Below are 19,697 nucleotides of genomic sequence, written 5' to 3'. Positions count from 1 at the left end.
TGATCCATTACTTGTTGAAAAATACCAGACATAAAGTTGGAGCCTTGATCGGACTGGACACATTTAGGGAGGCCGAATAAAGTGAAAAATTTGACTAAAGCTCTCACTATAGTCTTTGTCTTTATATTTCTCAGTGGTATGGCTTCTGGGAACCGAGTTGATGTACACATAATTGTCAGCATGTACTCATTTCCTGATCTTGTTTTGGTAGGGGCCCAACACAGTCTATTAGTATCCTACTAAATGGTTCTTGAAATGCAGGAATTGGCTGTAAAGGGGCCTTTGGAATGGTCTGATTTGGCTTTCCTACCATTTGACATGTGTGACAGGTTTTACAGAAATGTGCTACATCCTGCCTGAGATTAGGCCAATAAAAGTGACTGAGAATTTTGTGATAAGTTTTCCTTACTCCCAAATGACCAGCCCAGGGGGTTTCATGGGCTAGGCGCAATATTTCAGCACGATAGGGCTTTGGAACAACAATTTGATGTTTTATAGCCCAATCGTCATCAACCAAGACATCTGGAGGTCTCCATTTACGCATGAGAATACCAGATTTTGTATAATAGGAAACAGAGCTATCTGAAGTTTTACCTTCATCATCTACCCTGTCAAACAAAGACAAAATATCTGGGTCTTTGTGTTGTTCTGCAATGAGATTTGATCTAGAAAATGTCTGACTTTGGTCAGCAGAAGTTTTACTGGAAGTTTCAAATCCACGAGGGATAACGGAATGATCCGTGTCAAACACCTGACTGAGAAAGGTGTCTTTTAAGTCAACATCTGTGACATTATTTTTGAGAGTATTTTGATTCTCGGAAGTTTTCTTTGACATGGCTCGAGTAATGGCACATGAAGGAAATAAATCGGGTATCTCTTGTTCAATTGGCTCTGGATCCTGATCTAAACTAGGATTATCAGTCACAAGTGGATTAGTAATGACCTTGTCCCCAGCAAGTCGTTTCAAAAGAAGGTGAATCCCTTAAGCAAAAGGCAAACAAAAGCCTATACCTAAAGCCACAGGTCCAGAAACAAAGTCCGAAGACAAATAGACATTATGGAGAGGAACAGGAATGTAGTCATTACAATCTACCCCCTTAATAAGAACTTTAGAACCTGAAAATGACTTTTCAGAAAAACGGCAGGGTATCTGCCAACAAAAGAGACTGGGAAGCCCCGGTATCTCTTAAATTTTGACAGGGGTAGCGGAAGAGAAATCACTAGAAAGTGATATAAAACCATCATGAATAAATGGTTCGAAAATACCCATAATGCTATCTTGAGAAGAATTGACCTTGACCTCATTAATTGGGGTTGAGAGGGATTTAACCTCAGAAAATGTGTTACACACATTATTAGACTCTAATTGAGTTGATGAAGAAATAAAGCCGGTGGGCTTAGATCCACTTTGACCACTTTGACCTTCACGTTTTCTTTTCAACTTGAAACACTCTGACATTAAATGGCCGTCTTTCTTGCAATAATTACAAGAAAGTGTACCGAACTGTTTGTCAGAAGGAGATTGAGACTTGGGATCTGATGATGTGGGAGTGTTACTTGAACTCTGTGAACTGTTGTCATTTGATTTTCTACTGTCCTTTGAAAAATTCTTGGATGAAAAGGAGGAGTTAAATTTACCTGCATTGTTTCTGTATGAAAGGACTGGGATGGTTTGCTGAGAAATGAAGATTTGTGGGTCAATGAATAATCATCGGCCAAACGTGCAGCAACCTCCAATGTATCTGCCTTTTGTTCATTGATAAACGTCTTGATGTCACTCCGGATGCACCTTTTAAATTCCTCAATCAAAACAAGCTGTCGTAATTGTCATAATTCTGACTGACCTTTTCAGAAGAGCACCAACGATCAAACAGTTGTTCTTTTGTTCGAGCAAATTCAACATAAGTTTGATCCTTCACCTTCTCACAATCCCTAAATTTCTGACGGTAAGCTTCAGGCACCAATCATAGCCCTTGAGAATTAATTCCTTCACAGAATCATAATTTGAAGCCTGCTCTACTGACAACTGAATGTAAATTTCTCTGGCTTTACCCACCAAAGCACTCTGCAAAAGCATAGACCAGGACTCCTTAGGCCAATTCAGACTCTGAGCAATTTTCTCAAAATGAAGGAAATATTTATCAACATCCTTTTCTTGGAAAGGGGGAACTAACCTGAAATGCTTAGTGATGTCAAACTTGTCTGAAGGGAAGAATTTTCCTGATTGTCCAAGCTCTAAACGTCTCATTTCTAACTGTAGTCGATGTTCTTCCAATTCTCTCTCCTTTTCTCTCTGTCTTTCTTCCATTTGTAATTCTTTGTCTTTCATTTGTAATTCTTTGTCTTTCATTTGTAATTTTTCCTGCCTTTCCCTTTCTTCCATTTGCAATTTTTCCTTTTCTAATTCCAATTTCTTAAGCTCCAAATCTGCCTGTATTTCTAATTCTAATTTTTTGAGTTCGAAGGAAGACTCAGGCTCATAATCTTTTAAGGCAGACTCCTCAAAATGGCCAGAATTAACTAAATGTTTTGCAATCTTGAACTGAATTTCTCGCTTGCGCATAGATCTTTTGACATCTACTTTAAGGAAATTTGCCAGTGCTATGAGGTTGTCTTTTCTGAGGGAATTAAATGTGTCCTGATCAAGGTCATCCATAAATTCGTCTGGCTTGAATTCCGCCATGATTGAATTTCGCTGAGTTCACAGTATACAGTAGTTTTGAAAAGGCTGTCAAAATGTTTCAAACGGCTCAAAATATTCGTCTCCCGGACGAGCCCCCAATTTGTTACGTGCAGAGAAAACGAACAAAAGGGTGAACTCAGCAGTTAACGTTTAAACAAAATTTATTACGAAAATAAAACTAATTGCTAAGTCAGGGATAGAGTACAAGCTTTAAAAGTGTACAGACTACTTATCTCAGCTGGGACGGCAAAGCTCCAGTCTCAGAGTTGTAACAGTCAGTCGGATGAATGACAGTCCTTTGGCTTGCAGGCTTGAAACTGCACAAAGTCCACAGTATAAATCCAGTGTTGGCAGTGAAGGTCTTGAAAGGTCTTGAGAATGACTACTGCTGGAGTTTAGTAACACACAAGAGACACGATCCCAAAAGTCTGACTGGAAGCTGAGCGCGTCCCTTTTATAAAGGCATATAAGAACAATCTAGAACTTTTATTGACATGCTAATTACTGTTCTAAAATTATCTCCCTTACACAACTAATCAACTTTCCAGAACATTCCAAACATGACTAATTGAATTCAAGGTTGTGAGGTCATCAAGGGCAGTGACCTTGGGAATGTTCTAGACTAATTGAACTCAGGTCATGATGAGTGGGGGGAAATGACCTACATAACATAGTTCCCACATTTTCGGCTTCGCAGGATGGATTCCAACCTTGGGGCAGCTGCTTGACCTTAGCTCTAGGTCATCAAGTATCCTCTTTCACTCCGCTTGCTTGACTGTAGGGACCCTCTTCTAATTTTGTAGTGGTAGTCATGTTTTACTTTACTTGGATTCACAGCATAATTTTGTATAGCTTTCTAGAGAAGTTTTGATGTTATTACATTCACTTGCAGTTTGCCATGGGTTGCTTTTTCATTCACAATAAAACTTGGTTTATCTTCAATGCAGTATGGTGGGTTCACAAATGTCTCATTTGAAACTCGAGTGCATATGAATCGACAATTTTGTTTAGCATAGTCAACTTATTCTCAAATGGCAGGATTAAAGACTGACATTAAAAAAATATAGTTCTTGAAGAACATAATGCGAAAATTAACATTTGACATAGCCAGAACGGAATTCAATTGTTTTGAAACGTTGAAAATGGGAGAAAAAACATGCCTATAAAAAATATGCCTAATTGATGTGTAGCGGAAAACTTATAAAGTTAATACAGGGTAAAATGCTACACTGTAAAAATAGCGGACGCAAGAGGCGTCTTTACGCTTTCAAAATGTAGATTTCTGTGTTCAAATTTGAACGGCTAGTGTTCATATTTTTAACACTAGTGTTCATATTATTAACAATGATCTTCTAAACCTGAACACTATGTGTTAACAACAACCATCTCCTTCAAGTGTTCAAAAACTCAGCATCACAGAAATTTTGCAATACTGTAAAACAATTGTTTAATGTTTTTCACTTTACTGTGGCTATATTAAATTTATTACTGCCTCGCTGTCCGGCAAATGTACACGGATTTTGATGTAAACAATTTCCCACTAAGTGAAAAATATTTCCGGTCTAAAATTGCTGAAAGCATGTTTTTTTCTAAAAAAGGAAGTATACAAAATAATTTTACAAGTTTATTACGGGTTTAAATTTTGAAATTTTGAAAAGAAAATCAGATAACCACCTTGAACGTTATCGGCGTGCAAGAGGCGTTCTACTCCTTAACACTTGGTGTTCAAGTTTGGTGCCTTTTCTTATCCCGTCATGCATCAAAACGGAAGTTGCGACATTTTTCTTGTGAACGCACGCTCAAGTCGTGATCGTGCGGAAAGAAGACCAGAAAGGTAAGTTTTCTCTCCAAAATAGTAAAAGGTGTTAAATTTTGAAGCATCTGTATTGTTATCCTTTGAAATTATTTGTATGGTATTTTGGAATAGGTAAAATACGTGAAGAATCCTTTTTTCTTTCAGTGGCTGGTATACCATACACTAGCTGTGAATACGCGGCGGTGTTTTCGGCCATGGCATATCGATCGCACTCGGGTCAAGGGTCATCACCGGAGAACTGTAGAGATGACCCTTGACCCGAGCGCAATCGATATGCCACATTACCGCTGCGTAATCACAGCTAACACATGTCTTTTAGTAATCACAATTGCATGTAAATTTAAAACATTAGTTAAACATCGCAGAGTGTACACTCTATTGTTTCAGCATGTGAGAGTTGGCTTTTCTTTAACTTTTCATCAGTTGATGACAATAAGCAGCCAATATTTTGTAACATTATTGAACAAAGGCACTGTATACCAAAGTCACCCCTTTTCCTTCACCTAAAAGGCCACCTTGTCTTTCATTTGAAGTCTCATGTCGCCGTATTACCTATTGTTGCATTGCTTTAAGGATGTGAAAAGTTGGATAAACGTGAAATCGAAGAGTTGTTAAAGAAGCTGATGGTACAGAAATTGAAGAAGATGAGTGTACAGGTAGCTGTCTGGAAACAAGCTTGAGAACCTCAGTTCATCTCTAATGTTGATTTAAACTTTCGAGGGTCAGTAACTGAGTTTGATAAGTTTCGGTATTTTTGTTCTGAATTTATCTGAGCTTTGGTAGAACGCTATGATCAACTAAATGTTACTGGAGAATAAGCTTTCAAATACGTGTAGTCTCCCTTATCAGATGCAAGGGTAGAATGAAGAATTTAAGCAGAAAGCGACAGAAAATTCACAGTAGAAAATGTACACTCTGAATTTCTGAATTTTTTCTGAAATTTTCACTATGAAGTTTCTGTCGTTTTCGGCTTCAATTCTTCATTCCACCCTTGCATCTGATGAAGGAGACTTCATGTCTTTGAAAGCTTATGCTCCAGTAACAGTTAGTTGATCATAGCCTGCTACCAAATCTTAGATTATTTTGTATTGTAGATCAACACGTCTTTTGTTCTCGATTTGCTACTGTTTTTAGCTTTGCTGTTAAGAACGCAGAGCTTATATCATAGGTGAATGTGGGCCTCGTCCTCAAATTTTTACATCCCAAGCTTTTTCTTCAAAACGGCAGTACGATTCCTTTTATATCTGGAGTACAGGTTTCCAGGGCTTATCTTTATCATATATGTACAAGTTATGATGTAATACGCAAATTTGTATTTTTGAAACATTAAAGACATTTTAGACATTTTTAAGACATAAGGAATTATGAAAATGTGATATATTCAAGTACTAAGCCAAATTTTGAGCTTTTTCAGAACAGATGTTTTTGTACGTTTTTACAAGTATGAACATATAACGTAATCCACAATATTTAAGTAAAACCTGTTTTGTCATTACTTTGTTCATATTGTTTGTAAACGATCTACAGTGTTTATGTGGATTTTCTTTTGTTTATGTTTTGATAGGAAGGTGTTAACACCGTTGGTGTTTTCCTCTGACAAACTTTACAAAGTAGCCATGTTTATTTGCCCATTTTACACTAAATAATTGTATTTTACTCAAGGACTTTGTGTGTATTTTTAAATAAAATAATTTAACTGAATATCAGTGGTCTGTTTTGTTATTTCCAGGCTTGAACACCCCCTGAACACCCAAAATTAAAGGTGTTCAACAAGTGCATATTATATGTTCTAGCCTTTACTTGTAACACACTTATCGTTGAACGGCGTCCATGCGTTCAAAAAGTGTTACAGCCCTTTGAACGCGTAAATGCGTTCAATTTTTTGAACACATTTCATGTGCAACGTGTGTTCAGATACGGAACACCATGGTGTTCAATATAATGTCTGATGAACACGGAGTGTTCAAAATCTGCTCACGTGTGTTCAAAAATTGAACATTGGTTGAACACCTAGTGTTAAATTTCTGAACGTCTAGACGCGTTCAAAAAGTGTTACAAAAAGACGTTTAATTGATGTTCTATCCTTGAACACTTAACTTTACAGTGTACGTGTGGCGGAACCTGATATAAATATCGCTATTTCGTATGAGATACTGGGCGGTGTCATGCTAATTTCTACAAATTGTACAGGATAGTCTCTTCAACTATTTTACTGTTACACGGGTTTTGCTTTAAAATGCAGGTACATGAGAGATGTCATCACCTGATACTACTGATACTAACATATAAACGCAAGGTGAGACGCATTGCAATGTGCTAATGTTTGTAGTCAGCCTCTCCATAACAAGGTTGACCCGTAACATGACCTTTCCAAATCAATGAACTCAAGACAAACAAGTAATTCTAAACTAAGCTGTATGGCGAACTACCGAACTGTTTAAGAGTACAACAACAATTTTACTTCTACGAGTCCTGCCTCCTACTCGCTTGATAGATAAAATTTGTATTTTGGCCCACGGCAACGAGGTATGAAAAGGAAAATAGTAACGCGGAACATATAGAAGAGGTCAATACGCGGGATCACCTGCGACATAAGTACACAGACGTATATATGATATAATGGTATACTGAAATAGGCCTTTAAGTCAAGCAATATGATAATCAGTGAATCAACATCTTTTCAGGCTAATCAATATCAGTCGTCAGTGTAAACAGATTGGTTCGAATAATATATAAGCTAGCAATGAAAAAAGGCGGCACATGACTGAAAAACCTCAAACAGCAATACGCCTGCGCAAAACATTTCAGTAGAAGCAGTTGGCAGATACTTTATTTTCAACCAAGAGAAAAGATTCTTGCGAAAATGTGTTTGCACACTTGACAAATAAAATTATTTCCAATAAAACAATCTGGTACCTCTCAACTTCAATTCGTACTTATCATTAGACATTAACATCTGTTTGATGTTTTATAATGTCTCCTTGGAAAAACAATTTCAGGTGTGATTTTAAAAAAAATCAAACGTGACGAAACGTTCGAATCATTTTCCTTGAGGACCAATGAAATATTGGTATTACAAGTACGGATCACATACAAACTAACTGACAAATGTATCAAGAAGTCCGGGAAAAAGTACAGAAGACAGTTGGAGAGTTACCTGGGGAATGATATGTGTAGGATCCAAGACCCTTCCGTATAGTTCGGGCCCCTGATTTACACTCTCCACTCATATATGGTTTAAAATGGCACTTTAATAACGCTGTATCTTGGAGCAACACTATTACTCAGTAGGGTGACCAGACGATTTTTAAAACTGATTTTTTTTGCCAAATCTTGATGGCACCTGTTGAAAGTGTTGGTACAAAATCCAAATCTGAAAAAAAATTTGGCTAATTAGCATGATCACAATTTGGCAGCCTCTGGAAAATCAAGTTCCAAATTCTTTCCCTGGGAATATTGTAATGAGGAATAATGAGACAGTGTGACCAAAAATCGGATCAAATATTGCTAAAATGGCTCAAAGATGACTAACTGTACAATAATGAATCCGGTGAAAGGTGCAATGATAGTTTCCAAATTATTTCTGTGAGAATATTGTATGGGTTGATGAGTCCAATGAAAGAAAATGGAAGATTGTCCTCACGCTGACCATTGTGTTTCCAGTATCATGGATACAAGCCATTGTTTCTGGTCAGAGACACATGCGCACGGATGAAAAAGCACGTTGTTCAAGTACGGCACTATTGCGAACTTTACTTCCTGCTTTGGAAAAACCGTGGGCGCTAATTTGCGCTGCATAGATATAGCTGAGCTATTTTAGGGCACAAAACAAGTAGAAAAATATCTGAGGTACAATTTGCCCGCATGGCCATTCTTCCCTTCTTGGAAAATGATGCCAAAAGTCATAGCCGTTTCAAAGTAAAAATTTCGCCAGCAGTTTCCCAGAAGAAAAAAGAGCTTTATAGGATATTTTTCCACTCATCTTGACTTTGTAGTCTTCACAACATTCACTGTGAAATGCATCTATTTCCATTGACGCGATCTCCCATAGCGACCGTTCGCGTACAAGTAGACGACTTCCAAGATGGCGTCCCCTCTGACTTTTGTTGACAAAATGTGTTCATGAACTTCAAGATTTTCACGTTATTACCTTGTTCACAGACATTAATGTGCACAACTGTTGCATACCTAAGGTAAATTTGTACAATTTATCACTACCTGGGTCCCCCTTTATGCCTTCGATTTCGAGCATTCACCCTCAGAAAACTTGTGTCAGCCCCATTGTAGGGAATAGGAGGGCCTCTCGTCCGGTCACCCTATACTCAGTAATTACAAAGTGCATATTCCATTTCACTTCTGTGTAAACACAAAACGAATGCACATACGGTTCTGAATAGTAAAATATACAAAAAAAATTAAGGTAAGTCTCAGGTAAGCAAATACAGCGTATAATTTACAAATGGAAGCTTGATATACATTTGAAGTGGTCTCAGAAATACAGAGGGGATGAAATTTGAAACTTCTTCATGGCGCATAGTTGTAGTTGTAGTCCTCGCCTCATACTGTAACAGTATATCTGCGTTTCAAAGACAATTTCCTCTGGGCTTGAAGAAACCGTACTGTATTCAGTTGAATAACACAGGTAAGTCTTACCTCAGATGGTGACGTTTTCAGGGGAAGTAAATGCAAGTACAGGAAAGTAGTACGAATGAGAAAGCTGACAGCAACTGACTGCTAGCCAAAGAAGTGACTGACTTTGAAAACGTTGGCAAGTCTAAATTTATACTTGATCATTATGGAAGGTATTTATTCATAAAATATGAAGACTGGCCATTCAGGAAACAGTATGTGGGGAAAGCAGATGTAGTGAATGAATGAATGAATGTAAGAAATGAACACACGTACCACAGTGTTGTGATACAATCTACCATACCAAAGTAAAGATGTCCTCTATAACATTGTAGTACATTAAATATATGTAAGCAATATTTCGTAATTCATTACGCAGTAGTATTTGAGAAAACTCACAGAAAGCTCTGAGTTTTTGTCTATGTTTCTGTACAAATCACACGCATCATGTAAAATTCTGACTAACAGTATTAAGATTTTCACTAAGTCTAAACTTTTGCTGCTAATTAGCATATTCTGGGTAAATGAGAAGTTCAATTGAACGAATTCCCATTTATAGTTGAGCGTGGATCTAAACAACAAATACAAAGCACAGATGTTCATCCCCAAGATATGTCATCCCCAAGAACCTTCATATCAAATTTGAAAGCAATCGGAGCAGCAGTGTCAGGAAAGATTTTTTTTACAAAAAAAGAAGGAAATGACCAAAAGATACAAATTTGCTAAGTTCACCACGATTGAGTTCACCCGTCGACAGTTTCTCTACTGTCTATAGTTCACCCAAGGAACATGAATACCAAGTTTTGTAGCATTTGGGTAAGCGATTTCAGAGATGATTTATCGACCAAAAAGTAATTGCCCCTAAAATATATATATGAAAATTCAACCACAATTTGAACAGGCCTAACAGAGCTAAACGCAAGGATCATGCCTACCAAGTTTCAAAACCATAGGGCTTAATAGAAGAAGAATTTTGAGCAAAAATTAGAAACATTGCCCCTGAAATACAAACATGAAAATTTCACCACAACTTGATCAACTCTAACCGAAGTCAACCTGAAGAACCATCATATTAAGTTTCAATCAAATCTAGCCTGTGATTACAGAACTTTAGCAATTTGCAGGATTTTGCCTTTTTTACCTCATTTACATATTTTCGACACTGACACTATAATTTGAAGAAATTCACATCTCCACCCCTTGGTGCACCTGTACACCAAATCGTAAATTGGTAGGTGCTGCGGTTTAAGTTTTTGATTTAGACATACATACCTACCTACCTACCTACCTACCTAATAAATAAATAACATACATACATACATACATACATACATACATACGTACATACATACATACATACATACATACATACACACATACATACATACATACATACATACATACATACATACATACATACATACATACATACATACATACATACAGACAGACAGACAGACAGACAGACAGACAGACAGACGGACAGGCGTACAGACATACAGCCATGCAGACGCCATTGGCATATCAGATAAGTTACATATATACATACATACATACATACATACATACATACATACATACATACATACATACAGACAGACAGACAGACAGACAACGACATACATACATACATACATACATACATACATACATACATACATACATACATACATACATACATACACACACACACACACACACACATACATACATACATACATACATACATACATACATACATACATACATACATACATACATACATACATACATTCACATATACAGACAAACAGACAGACAGACAGTCAGACAGACAGGCGCCATTGACTTATCATATAAGCTTTTTTTGGTGTGTATATATATATATATATATATATATATATATATATATATATATATATATATATATATATATATATATATATATATATAATATGTGTGTATGTGTGTGTGTGTGTGTGTGTGTGTAACCCTGGTTACGATTTAAGTCGTGTGTTTAGGTCTACTGCGTGTTGTTGAGTGTGATGACACGTGCGGAATGTCATTGATAGCGTCTTCACCCGCAATGCATTGCAATGCATCTTTACAGATTTTCACTGATTGAAGACAGTACTTTGGTGTGGACGTACATTTAGGAATTATTATCAGTTTTACTATCAAGAAAAAAATCCAAGACAGCGTGGTTGGTCTTTCTACTGACTGTGCTTACAGGTATGTGTATTTGATACTTTGGTATTGAGAGCAATGAACTTTTAAAGCTCTCAGAGTGTGAGACATACCCTCAGTGTAGTTTAAAACGTGGATGGACCACACGTTTTCCCAATTGACGTGACAAAGTTTCTAAGTTACTTTTTGTCTCATTCTGTATGAGATTTTTAAACAGAAGGAAAAAATAGAAGAAAACGCTTACATAATTGTCGTTCGTCTTTTTATGTGACTATGCTTACAGAGGAGATCCAGTTAATGTATGATAGATAGACTGTGTGTGTTCCTATTGTGTGGCCTGAGCGGAGAGCCAAGGAGAGCAAAGTTGCTGTTCGTGTCAATATCAGATTATCATCGACTCGATTACTGCTAGGATCGTCTAGAAGAACTCTGTGTGTAAAGTGGCTTTCCTATTGGATAGACTGTCGACCCCAGATTCAGCTATTGTAAGTCTTAGACTATATGAACGTCAGCTAAATGAATGGACCCTATGACAACAGCCATTGTATAATCACCTTGAACGGTAGAATAGTGGGTGAACTTTAATTGTGCGCCTGGAAATACGTTTCCAGTAACAATACTATCAGTTTGATTATTGTAGACTGGTGATGTATTTTTTTGTTTTCTTATTATTATCATTAGTAGTAGAATTATTAGTTGTAGTAAAATAAACCGATATATAAACTGCAACGCAAATTGTACGATAATCATTCTTTCCTTTGTTTGTTGTTCGGATAATATATATATATATATATATATATATATATATATATATATATATATATATATATATATATATATATATATATATATATATATATATATATATATATATATATATATATGATCAGTGGCTTGGTGTCAATTCAGGCAATGTATAGTGCGCGATGCGTTTCCGCAGGGCATAGGTATTGCTAGACGTGGAACTTGTCGTGATTACTCTACAGACTGTTTCATGCGCTTGGCAATCGTCAGGAGTGATGTTGGCGGGCTCGTTGCAGACCCTACAGACCCTATATTTTGGTAGCAACGAGCCCGCCAACATCACTCCTGACGATTGCCAAGCGCATGAAACAGTCTGTAGAGTAATCACGACAAGTTCCACGTCTAGCATATATATATATATATATATATATATATATATATATATATATATATATATATATATATATATATATATATATATATATATATATATCGAAGTATACAGATGTCCTCGTGGGAAATTACAGTGCTCGATGCTAAAGCAGAGCGTTATAACTAATAACACAAAATTGCTTCAAGTACAAAGTAATGATATCTGTGACTTAAGTTTCATGCATCCTGCAATTATCAGACAGAAGAAGTGAAAGGACTTTTTAGCTCGTCAGTCTTATATATGTATTATCGGGACGTACCATTCTATTTGTAGGTGGTGTTAAAATTTGATAAATAATATGTATTCTGTGGCGACATTTTGAAACAACTCCGTGCGTTTGTTTAACGCTGACAAATCCACGCAATTAAACAAATAGAATGGTACGTCCCGATAATACATATATATATATATATATATATATATTATATATATATATATATATATATATATATATATATATATATATATATAGTGCGCAACAAATATTCACAACAGGATATATCTGCCACTGTACCCATGGTGACTCTCCACGTCACGTGGCAACCATAATTTATAGCTATGTTTGTAGCTTGGGCTAAAGTCCAATCATTGTAATAGTCCACAGCATAGCAGTGAAGGAGGGATAAAGTACAAAAATCTTGTGCTCAACATGAACGGAGACCCTTCGAACCATACGAGAAGAGCAGGACGAGTCCAAGACGGGGGTATTTATGGTTGGCTTGTGGTCCTCGGTAGCCATATATGTTGTTTGTTTGGGTTTGGTACTTCTGTTGCAATAGGTCTATTCTTCGTTCAATACAAGAACACTTTCAAGCCTCATCAGTCAGTATATCATGGATATTGTCACTGCAGATGTTTTTGTTTTTTGGGTAAGTTTAGTACACACATAAGCCTATAGTTTGAAGTGGCTCAAAGCTAGTGCCATCGCTCTTAGAATTTTTCACCGTAGTTGCGCTGAGGGTTCAAAGTTCGAAAATCTCTTAAATATGCATTTTAGTATTTACTCATAGTGTTGTCCATATGAGTCGAGCAGTGTGTAAGTACAGTATGTATATTGATTGATGGGGACAGGTTTAGCACGACAATTTAAGCTTGAAAGGAGATGAGATATTTATGGGCCTCAGCAAGATTGTACTGTAGACTGTAGTGTTAGAATTTTATGAAGAAATGAGTATGAAAACACTTAAATGAAGAAACATGGTTACAGTTATCCTTTCTAGATCTCTTTTCTTGTCATGTTGACGTCAAAAAGAAATTACTTAATAAGATGCCCAGGCGCTCTTTGACTCTACAGTGTCAAAAGTATATAAAAACCAACTTTAAAATTTCGATTATCTAAGATTGATAACACTGCCTCACGACTTCATTGTCATTAAATTATTCTCAGGATGACATGCGCCAGTTATTACCCTTGACAGTTTCAGCTTTTGTGATAAAAGTTGCCATCATAAATATCTATATATAAAAAACAGTATTATGAAATGGAATTCATCTTCAACATTGTTCGTAAGCGAAGCATAGGAACAACTTCTGTGTTTCGAAACAGCTTTTGTTATCTGTGGCATGGACTATCGCATTTGTTGAGACTCTGTGTACTTTTTATTTCAGCGTATTTTTTCCATTAGGGCACATAGCCAAAATATTACGGCTAGAACGAGTACTGGATTATGCATGAGGTGAACAATATTCATTGAAAACTAATCACCAGGTTTCGTGCTATGATTGAAGACATACTGTGACAAAAAAAGGAAATATTTAACATTTATCTTTTATAGTCGTGCAATTATCTCAATATAGCTTCGATCACTCGTTACATCTATACATGTAAACGTACAGTAATGAGTATAATCTGCTACATTTCCTTTTGACTATAGGACCGCTAGCAACTGCATGTGTCAATAAAATTAGTTTCCGTTTGACAGCCGGAATTGGAACAGCGACATCTTCTCTAGGATTCTTTTAAGCGCATTTGCGTGGACTTCTTGTACTTAAGTTTTGGAATTCTTGTTGGTGAGTTGACATTATTTAAAACTTGTAACCTCTAAGACTAGGCTCCAAGACTTTAAGAGTCCTGCAATGTATTTTCTCACAAAAATGGTTATTTCCCGTTATGTACAAACGATATGTTCAAAATCTACCCGGCCGTTATTGTACATATTGACTCAAAAACTCGTCATCCGTATACGTTCATTTGACAGTGTGTCTGAAATATGACAATCGCCTCTTAAACTCGTTCTTGCTATGTGGGAATGCATATTTATTATAATTTCTCACATCTTCTTCTAATATTGAAGGTTTTGGTTACGGTCTGGCGACTACTGCTTATATCGGGATCGTACCATTTTATGTGAAGAAGAAATACGCCCTTGCCAACGCGCTGACATTAGTTGGATCTGGTACTGGAGCGTTGGTGCTGTCGCCTTTAATGCAAATGTTGATAGATTACTACGACTGAATGGGTGCCTTCATCGTGTATTCTAAGATCAACGCCCAGATGGGCATTTCCGCTGCATTATTCAGGCCGCCAATCGTCGAAGTCGTTGCCGAAGACGAGGAAAATAAGCGCCAAGGTGTAAAAGAAGCAAAATTTTGCTCTTGTCGCGCTTTGGCAAATATCTTGGATTTGTGTGGATTCACACTCTTCATTAAATATCCGTCGCTCTTATAATATTTGTATGGCGATGGTGTTGGGACTTGCCATTGGATACATAGGGTCAACGGTAATGAAGGATTTAGTCGGACCAGAGATGATTACAGCCTCCTATGGTCTTTCCATGTTACTTACTACAGTGGGTGCGCTAATTGGACCTTGGTGCGGAGGTAAACTGTCCAATTACAGTATGTACTATGGTTGAAAGCCTTCTTGAAAGTTACAATATAGTGAATTATCGAATAAAAAGTGTTGTGCTTTAATGTAAATAACAATCTTTGAGATTGCCAGGCCCAACAGCAGATAATATTATTTGCACACAACCAATATTGGTTTCGCGACACATCTTTCCTTGATTAACCTAAATAGCGGCGACATGAGACAACGTTGATAAAGAATGCTAGTATTCATTTAAAAATTCCATTCCGTCACGTCTTCGTTAATGAACCAATGCCAACAAGGACAGGGATGCAGTAAACTTGAAACAATAATTAGACTAAAAGGATACAAAGAAATTAAGCATACGTCATCATTCAGTATCTAGAACATATAATTCAGGCTCTGTTGTGAATGAATGCACGATTGCCAATTAAGTTCCGGATTCTCAACGTTTTACCTCTACAGGTTATATATTTGACGTCACAGGCGACTACAATAACTCGTTTTATTTCTATGGTGCTCTCCTACTTCTCGCTGGATCGATGATATTCGTCTCGGACCCAATCATCTTCAGAAAGCGGAACAAGGAAAACAGTAGTGTGTCATCACCAGCGATAGAAGAAAACATATGACCGTGTGCAAGACAAAAACACCAAAATCATAAGTTCAATGAGAATGTCAGGACAACATTCAATTGACCTGAAAGAGAATTTTCCTCAAATATTTACCCACTCGGAAAAGTCACAAGCATGGAAAGATCTTGCTCGAATAAATGACATGTATTCCGAATGTATTCGGTCTCAGGGCAATATTAATATGTGAGATAGTATCATGGTGAAAGGTTATTCCGAAAACTGATCAAATATAGGAACTGTCGCCAGTAGCTGTTATCTGCCTCTGAATCACATCCATACATATCGGAGTTGGTATCTTTATGGCCATTTGAACATCATATTCTTATCGTTCAAGTGGGAATAGCTGTGACCTTTTTCATTATTTAATCCGAGAAAAAAGTTCACTATAGCTTCTCTATGCCTGTATGTTTAAATACACAGTATTAGACTTGCAAACACAACCCATTGCCCTGCAGGGTAATTGTTGACAAATGAATCCTTGTCAGGATTAGTTTAGTTGTTTATGATTATATTTGACATTATTCACACACAGACTGTGTTAACTTGAACGCTGGGGATTTCGAGATGATTTTTGGAGTAGAACGACAAACAGTATTACAATCAGAAAGTCATATTGGAATCTCACCAGAAGTCACAGCTAGTTTTTGCGACAACAAATATTGTCACGGAATGGTTTTCCCGTCCGTTTAGGCGTAGAATATACACAAAAAACTCCTTAACACGACCCGTGACACATTTTCTTTGAGATAATCTACAGGTTAAATACCTTGCACAAACTATGACCTGAAGACCCCCAAAAGCACTGTTCGCCTTGTTGTTTCGAGACTGCACATGCGTTAATTTACGCCCTCTATATTTCGATATGACAAGAAATAATTTGAAATCCGGTTTTGGTTGGTAAACCTCAGAGTATATTTTGAAAGATCAATGGAAAGAAAGAGAGATAAATTTAAAATCTCTGTAAAGATAAACGCATTTTGAAAATAATGATCTAAAAAACAAATGGAAATTTTACCGTTTTCGTTAAAATATGTTAAGGTGACCTCGCAAGGTATACTCTGTCTTCCATAAATTATCGTGACATGTTAACCTAAACTGTAAACTCCTGACAGGGGGCAATAAATATAAATGCTGACATACCCTATAGTCTGTTGAAGTGGAGTGTAACCGATGAACATGATTTTCGGAATGTTTGTTTTTCGGGCAGTTTATAGTCTTTGCAATAGGTCTAGTTATCTGAATTCAACGTCAGTCACGAGCCGATACTAGCGCCCTCATATCTTGCAGTGTCTGTCGTGTATATGCTGAAATTAGACGGTAACATTTTAGCTTCCCTGGTCTGTTTACCACCCTCATGGGCTTGTAACCTACGGAAAGCAGGCTGATCTGGCACGACCTACCAAGGTCTGACTTTGAACAAACGTCCGGAAATGAAAATATTGGAATATATTGTCGAAACCGGACAAGCAGATAAAACTCAGCATGCAGGGCAACGGGACTCGCTTAACCTGTGTCTGGGTCGCCTGTCTCAAGGACTGGTGCTCATGCGTGACACTTGATGCCCTTTTAACGTGCAGAAAACAGCAGGAAAGTCTCTGTACAGAACGTCGATGTTGTTTCGGCTCTCTTATGACTGTTGGAGGGTCTAAAATAAAATTCATTTGTGATCTGTTTCCGAATACCTTATAGCATTCTACGTTCACATATGACACATTGATGTATTATACCTCTAAATCATACATAATGAGACGATCGATGTGTTGAGAGAACGACGATAGAAACAAGTTCTGTTTTGCATGTAAGGCATGCACAGTCTTACCAGAAGAGTGTGTGATTACAACGCACTGTGGATATGTCTTCTTCAGTGATAGAAGCAGAAAACAAACGGTTTTTTTTCTTCGAGTAAAACGCACAGTTATTATTAGGAAGGAGTTGAAGGGTCTTTGTTGTTGAGTCTACGTATAGAGTAATACGTTCGAAAGGACTCGAACAAATATGTAATTTTCAAGCACATCATTTTCTAATTTTACAACTTTCCTTCATTTAGAACAATATCAAGTATTTAAAACATATGCGCCTCTCGATAGCAGTTACTAAAAACACTGAATTAAGTTCGAGTATGATCCAGTTTTCAACCATATTTCATCAACTAAGGCAATCAAGCAAAGACAAAAAATTAGCTTGACCGACCACTTCCGTGTGATCCTTCATTTTATAATTCCTGCAGGAAAATCATCGTATTATCAATTATAGTAAAAGTTTTCCATAGTTTTGATTAAAAATTTGAACATATGTCCTCAATAACATTGGGTAAATATACATATAGGAATGAAGACTTACTCGAACTTGGAATATGAAAGCTATCATTCTAGAAGGAAAGATGGTTCATTGTATAAGACTTACCATTTATCAAATCTTCTGAAGGAATGGACGCAAATTGTGAGTGATTATCCCTTAATTCGTGTATGAAATGTGGCGAGTTTAACTCTTCCCTAACTTTCAAATTGAACAATTTTACAGATCAAAAAATCAAAGTAGCGCCCCCTTCGGTCACCATCCGGTGATGTTTTCACTGCATATAATATCGTATCGTCATATGGCAGTTCGCAAGCAGGTATTTTTTCAAGACATCAGACCCTTGTTATCTCAGTAAATAACGATTACTTTCTATCGCCATTAGTTGCCTGAAATGAAAAACGTTATACAACCAAGAGAAAATTAGGTTTTTTAGAGTTAACAAGGGTTTTACAGGATTTGTACTCATTAGTCACGCTAATGAAGTTAAGCTTTCATGTTGCTTTAAGTATCAGACAGAACGAGACACAAATAGATCTACAGTGATCCATATCACTCGTATAGTGGTAATAGTACAGATCAATACTTTGATATGGTCGCCATATTTTCGTCGTCAAACAAAATTAACAGGCAGCGTTCATGATGCCAGCTACTCAACCTCGGCCAAATAAACAATATGTGTGTATCCGGTAACCCAACTGACCCTAGACATTTTTTCGCATTTTCGAAAAAGTTGAAGTAAATTCTCTAAATTTACAGTACTCTATGGGTGGCAATTAACAAAACTAAAAATGAAACGTAATTTCCTCCTACTATCCACCTTAATTTTCAGGGGTATGTTACCGAAAAACATTTTTTGCACTTAATACACTCAATTTACACAAAATGGAAGCGAAATTTGAGAACACTTCGAATTGTCTGCTTGTGAATACGTCACTTTCAGATGGGAAGTGGCGGACAGCAACCCATAGGCAACATTTCACCTGTAAGCTATTAGTAGGAGCAGGTCTAGTTCAGCGAACCATAAAAAACAATTGTTCCAACTCGTTGAACAAAGGATGCACAACCTTGTTGACACAGGTCGTTAAGGAAAACGCGATTTTACATGAAAACTGTGCGTGTTGTCCCCATGACTGCCCATGAATAATGAGTTGACTAAGTTATACATGACCAAACAGTAAAATTGCAGATATCTATGGAGCCAAGATCGATTTATTCCGCAGACAAAACGTCACGTCTTTTGTTGTTCTTCGTTAGTCAATATTCGATTACGTGCAACTTTAAACATTACCAGTATACATGCATCCAGTTTCTGTTATGGTCATATCAATCCTGATTACATGGGGGAACACCAGCAATGCTCAATATCGCAACGTCGAAAATGTCAAGTAGATAGCTGAATATATCACATTCCTCAAGAACCAAGATGTTTTTAAACATCGTTGAGTTTCAAGGCTGCTTATCAGTACCAGCAGAAAGTAACAGTG

The 19,697-nt window shown here is 36.9% G+C and overlaps 1 long non-coding RNA gene across 1 annotated transcript; it reads left to right on the top strand.

Annotated features, from left to right (window-relative positions):
* Positions 1-13,088: 13,088 nt before the first annotated feature.
* LOC139132457 (uncharacterized) lies at positions 13,089-17,043 on the top strand. Its single transcript, XR_011552302.1, has 4 exons — positions 13,089-13,340; positions 14,346-14,481; positions 14,766-15,291; positions 15,746-17,043. It is a non-coding gene; the product is annotated as an uncharacterized lncRNA (long non-coding RNA).
* Positions 17,044-19,697: the final 2,654 nt, after the last annotated feature.

This window comes from Ptychodera flava, chromosome 5 (genome assembly GCF_041260155.1).
Source record: "Ptychodera flava strain L36383 chromosome 5, AS_Pfla_20210202, whole genome shotgun sequence".
Lineage (NCBI taxonomy): Eukaryota > Metazoa > Hemichordata > Enteropneusta > Ptychoderidae > Ptychodera > Ptychodera flava.
Note: the sequence above shows the minus strand (reverse complement) of the source record. Positions and strands in the feature narration are given on the sequence as shown.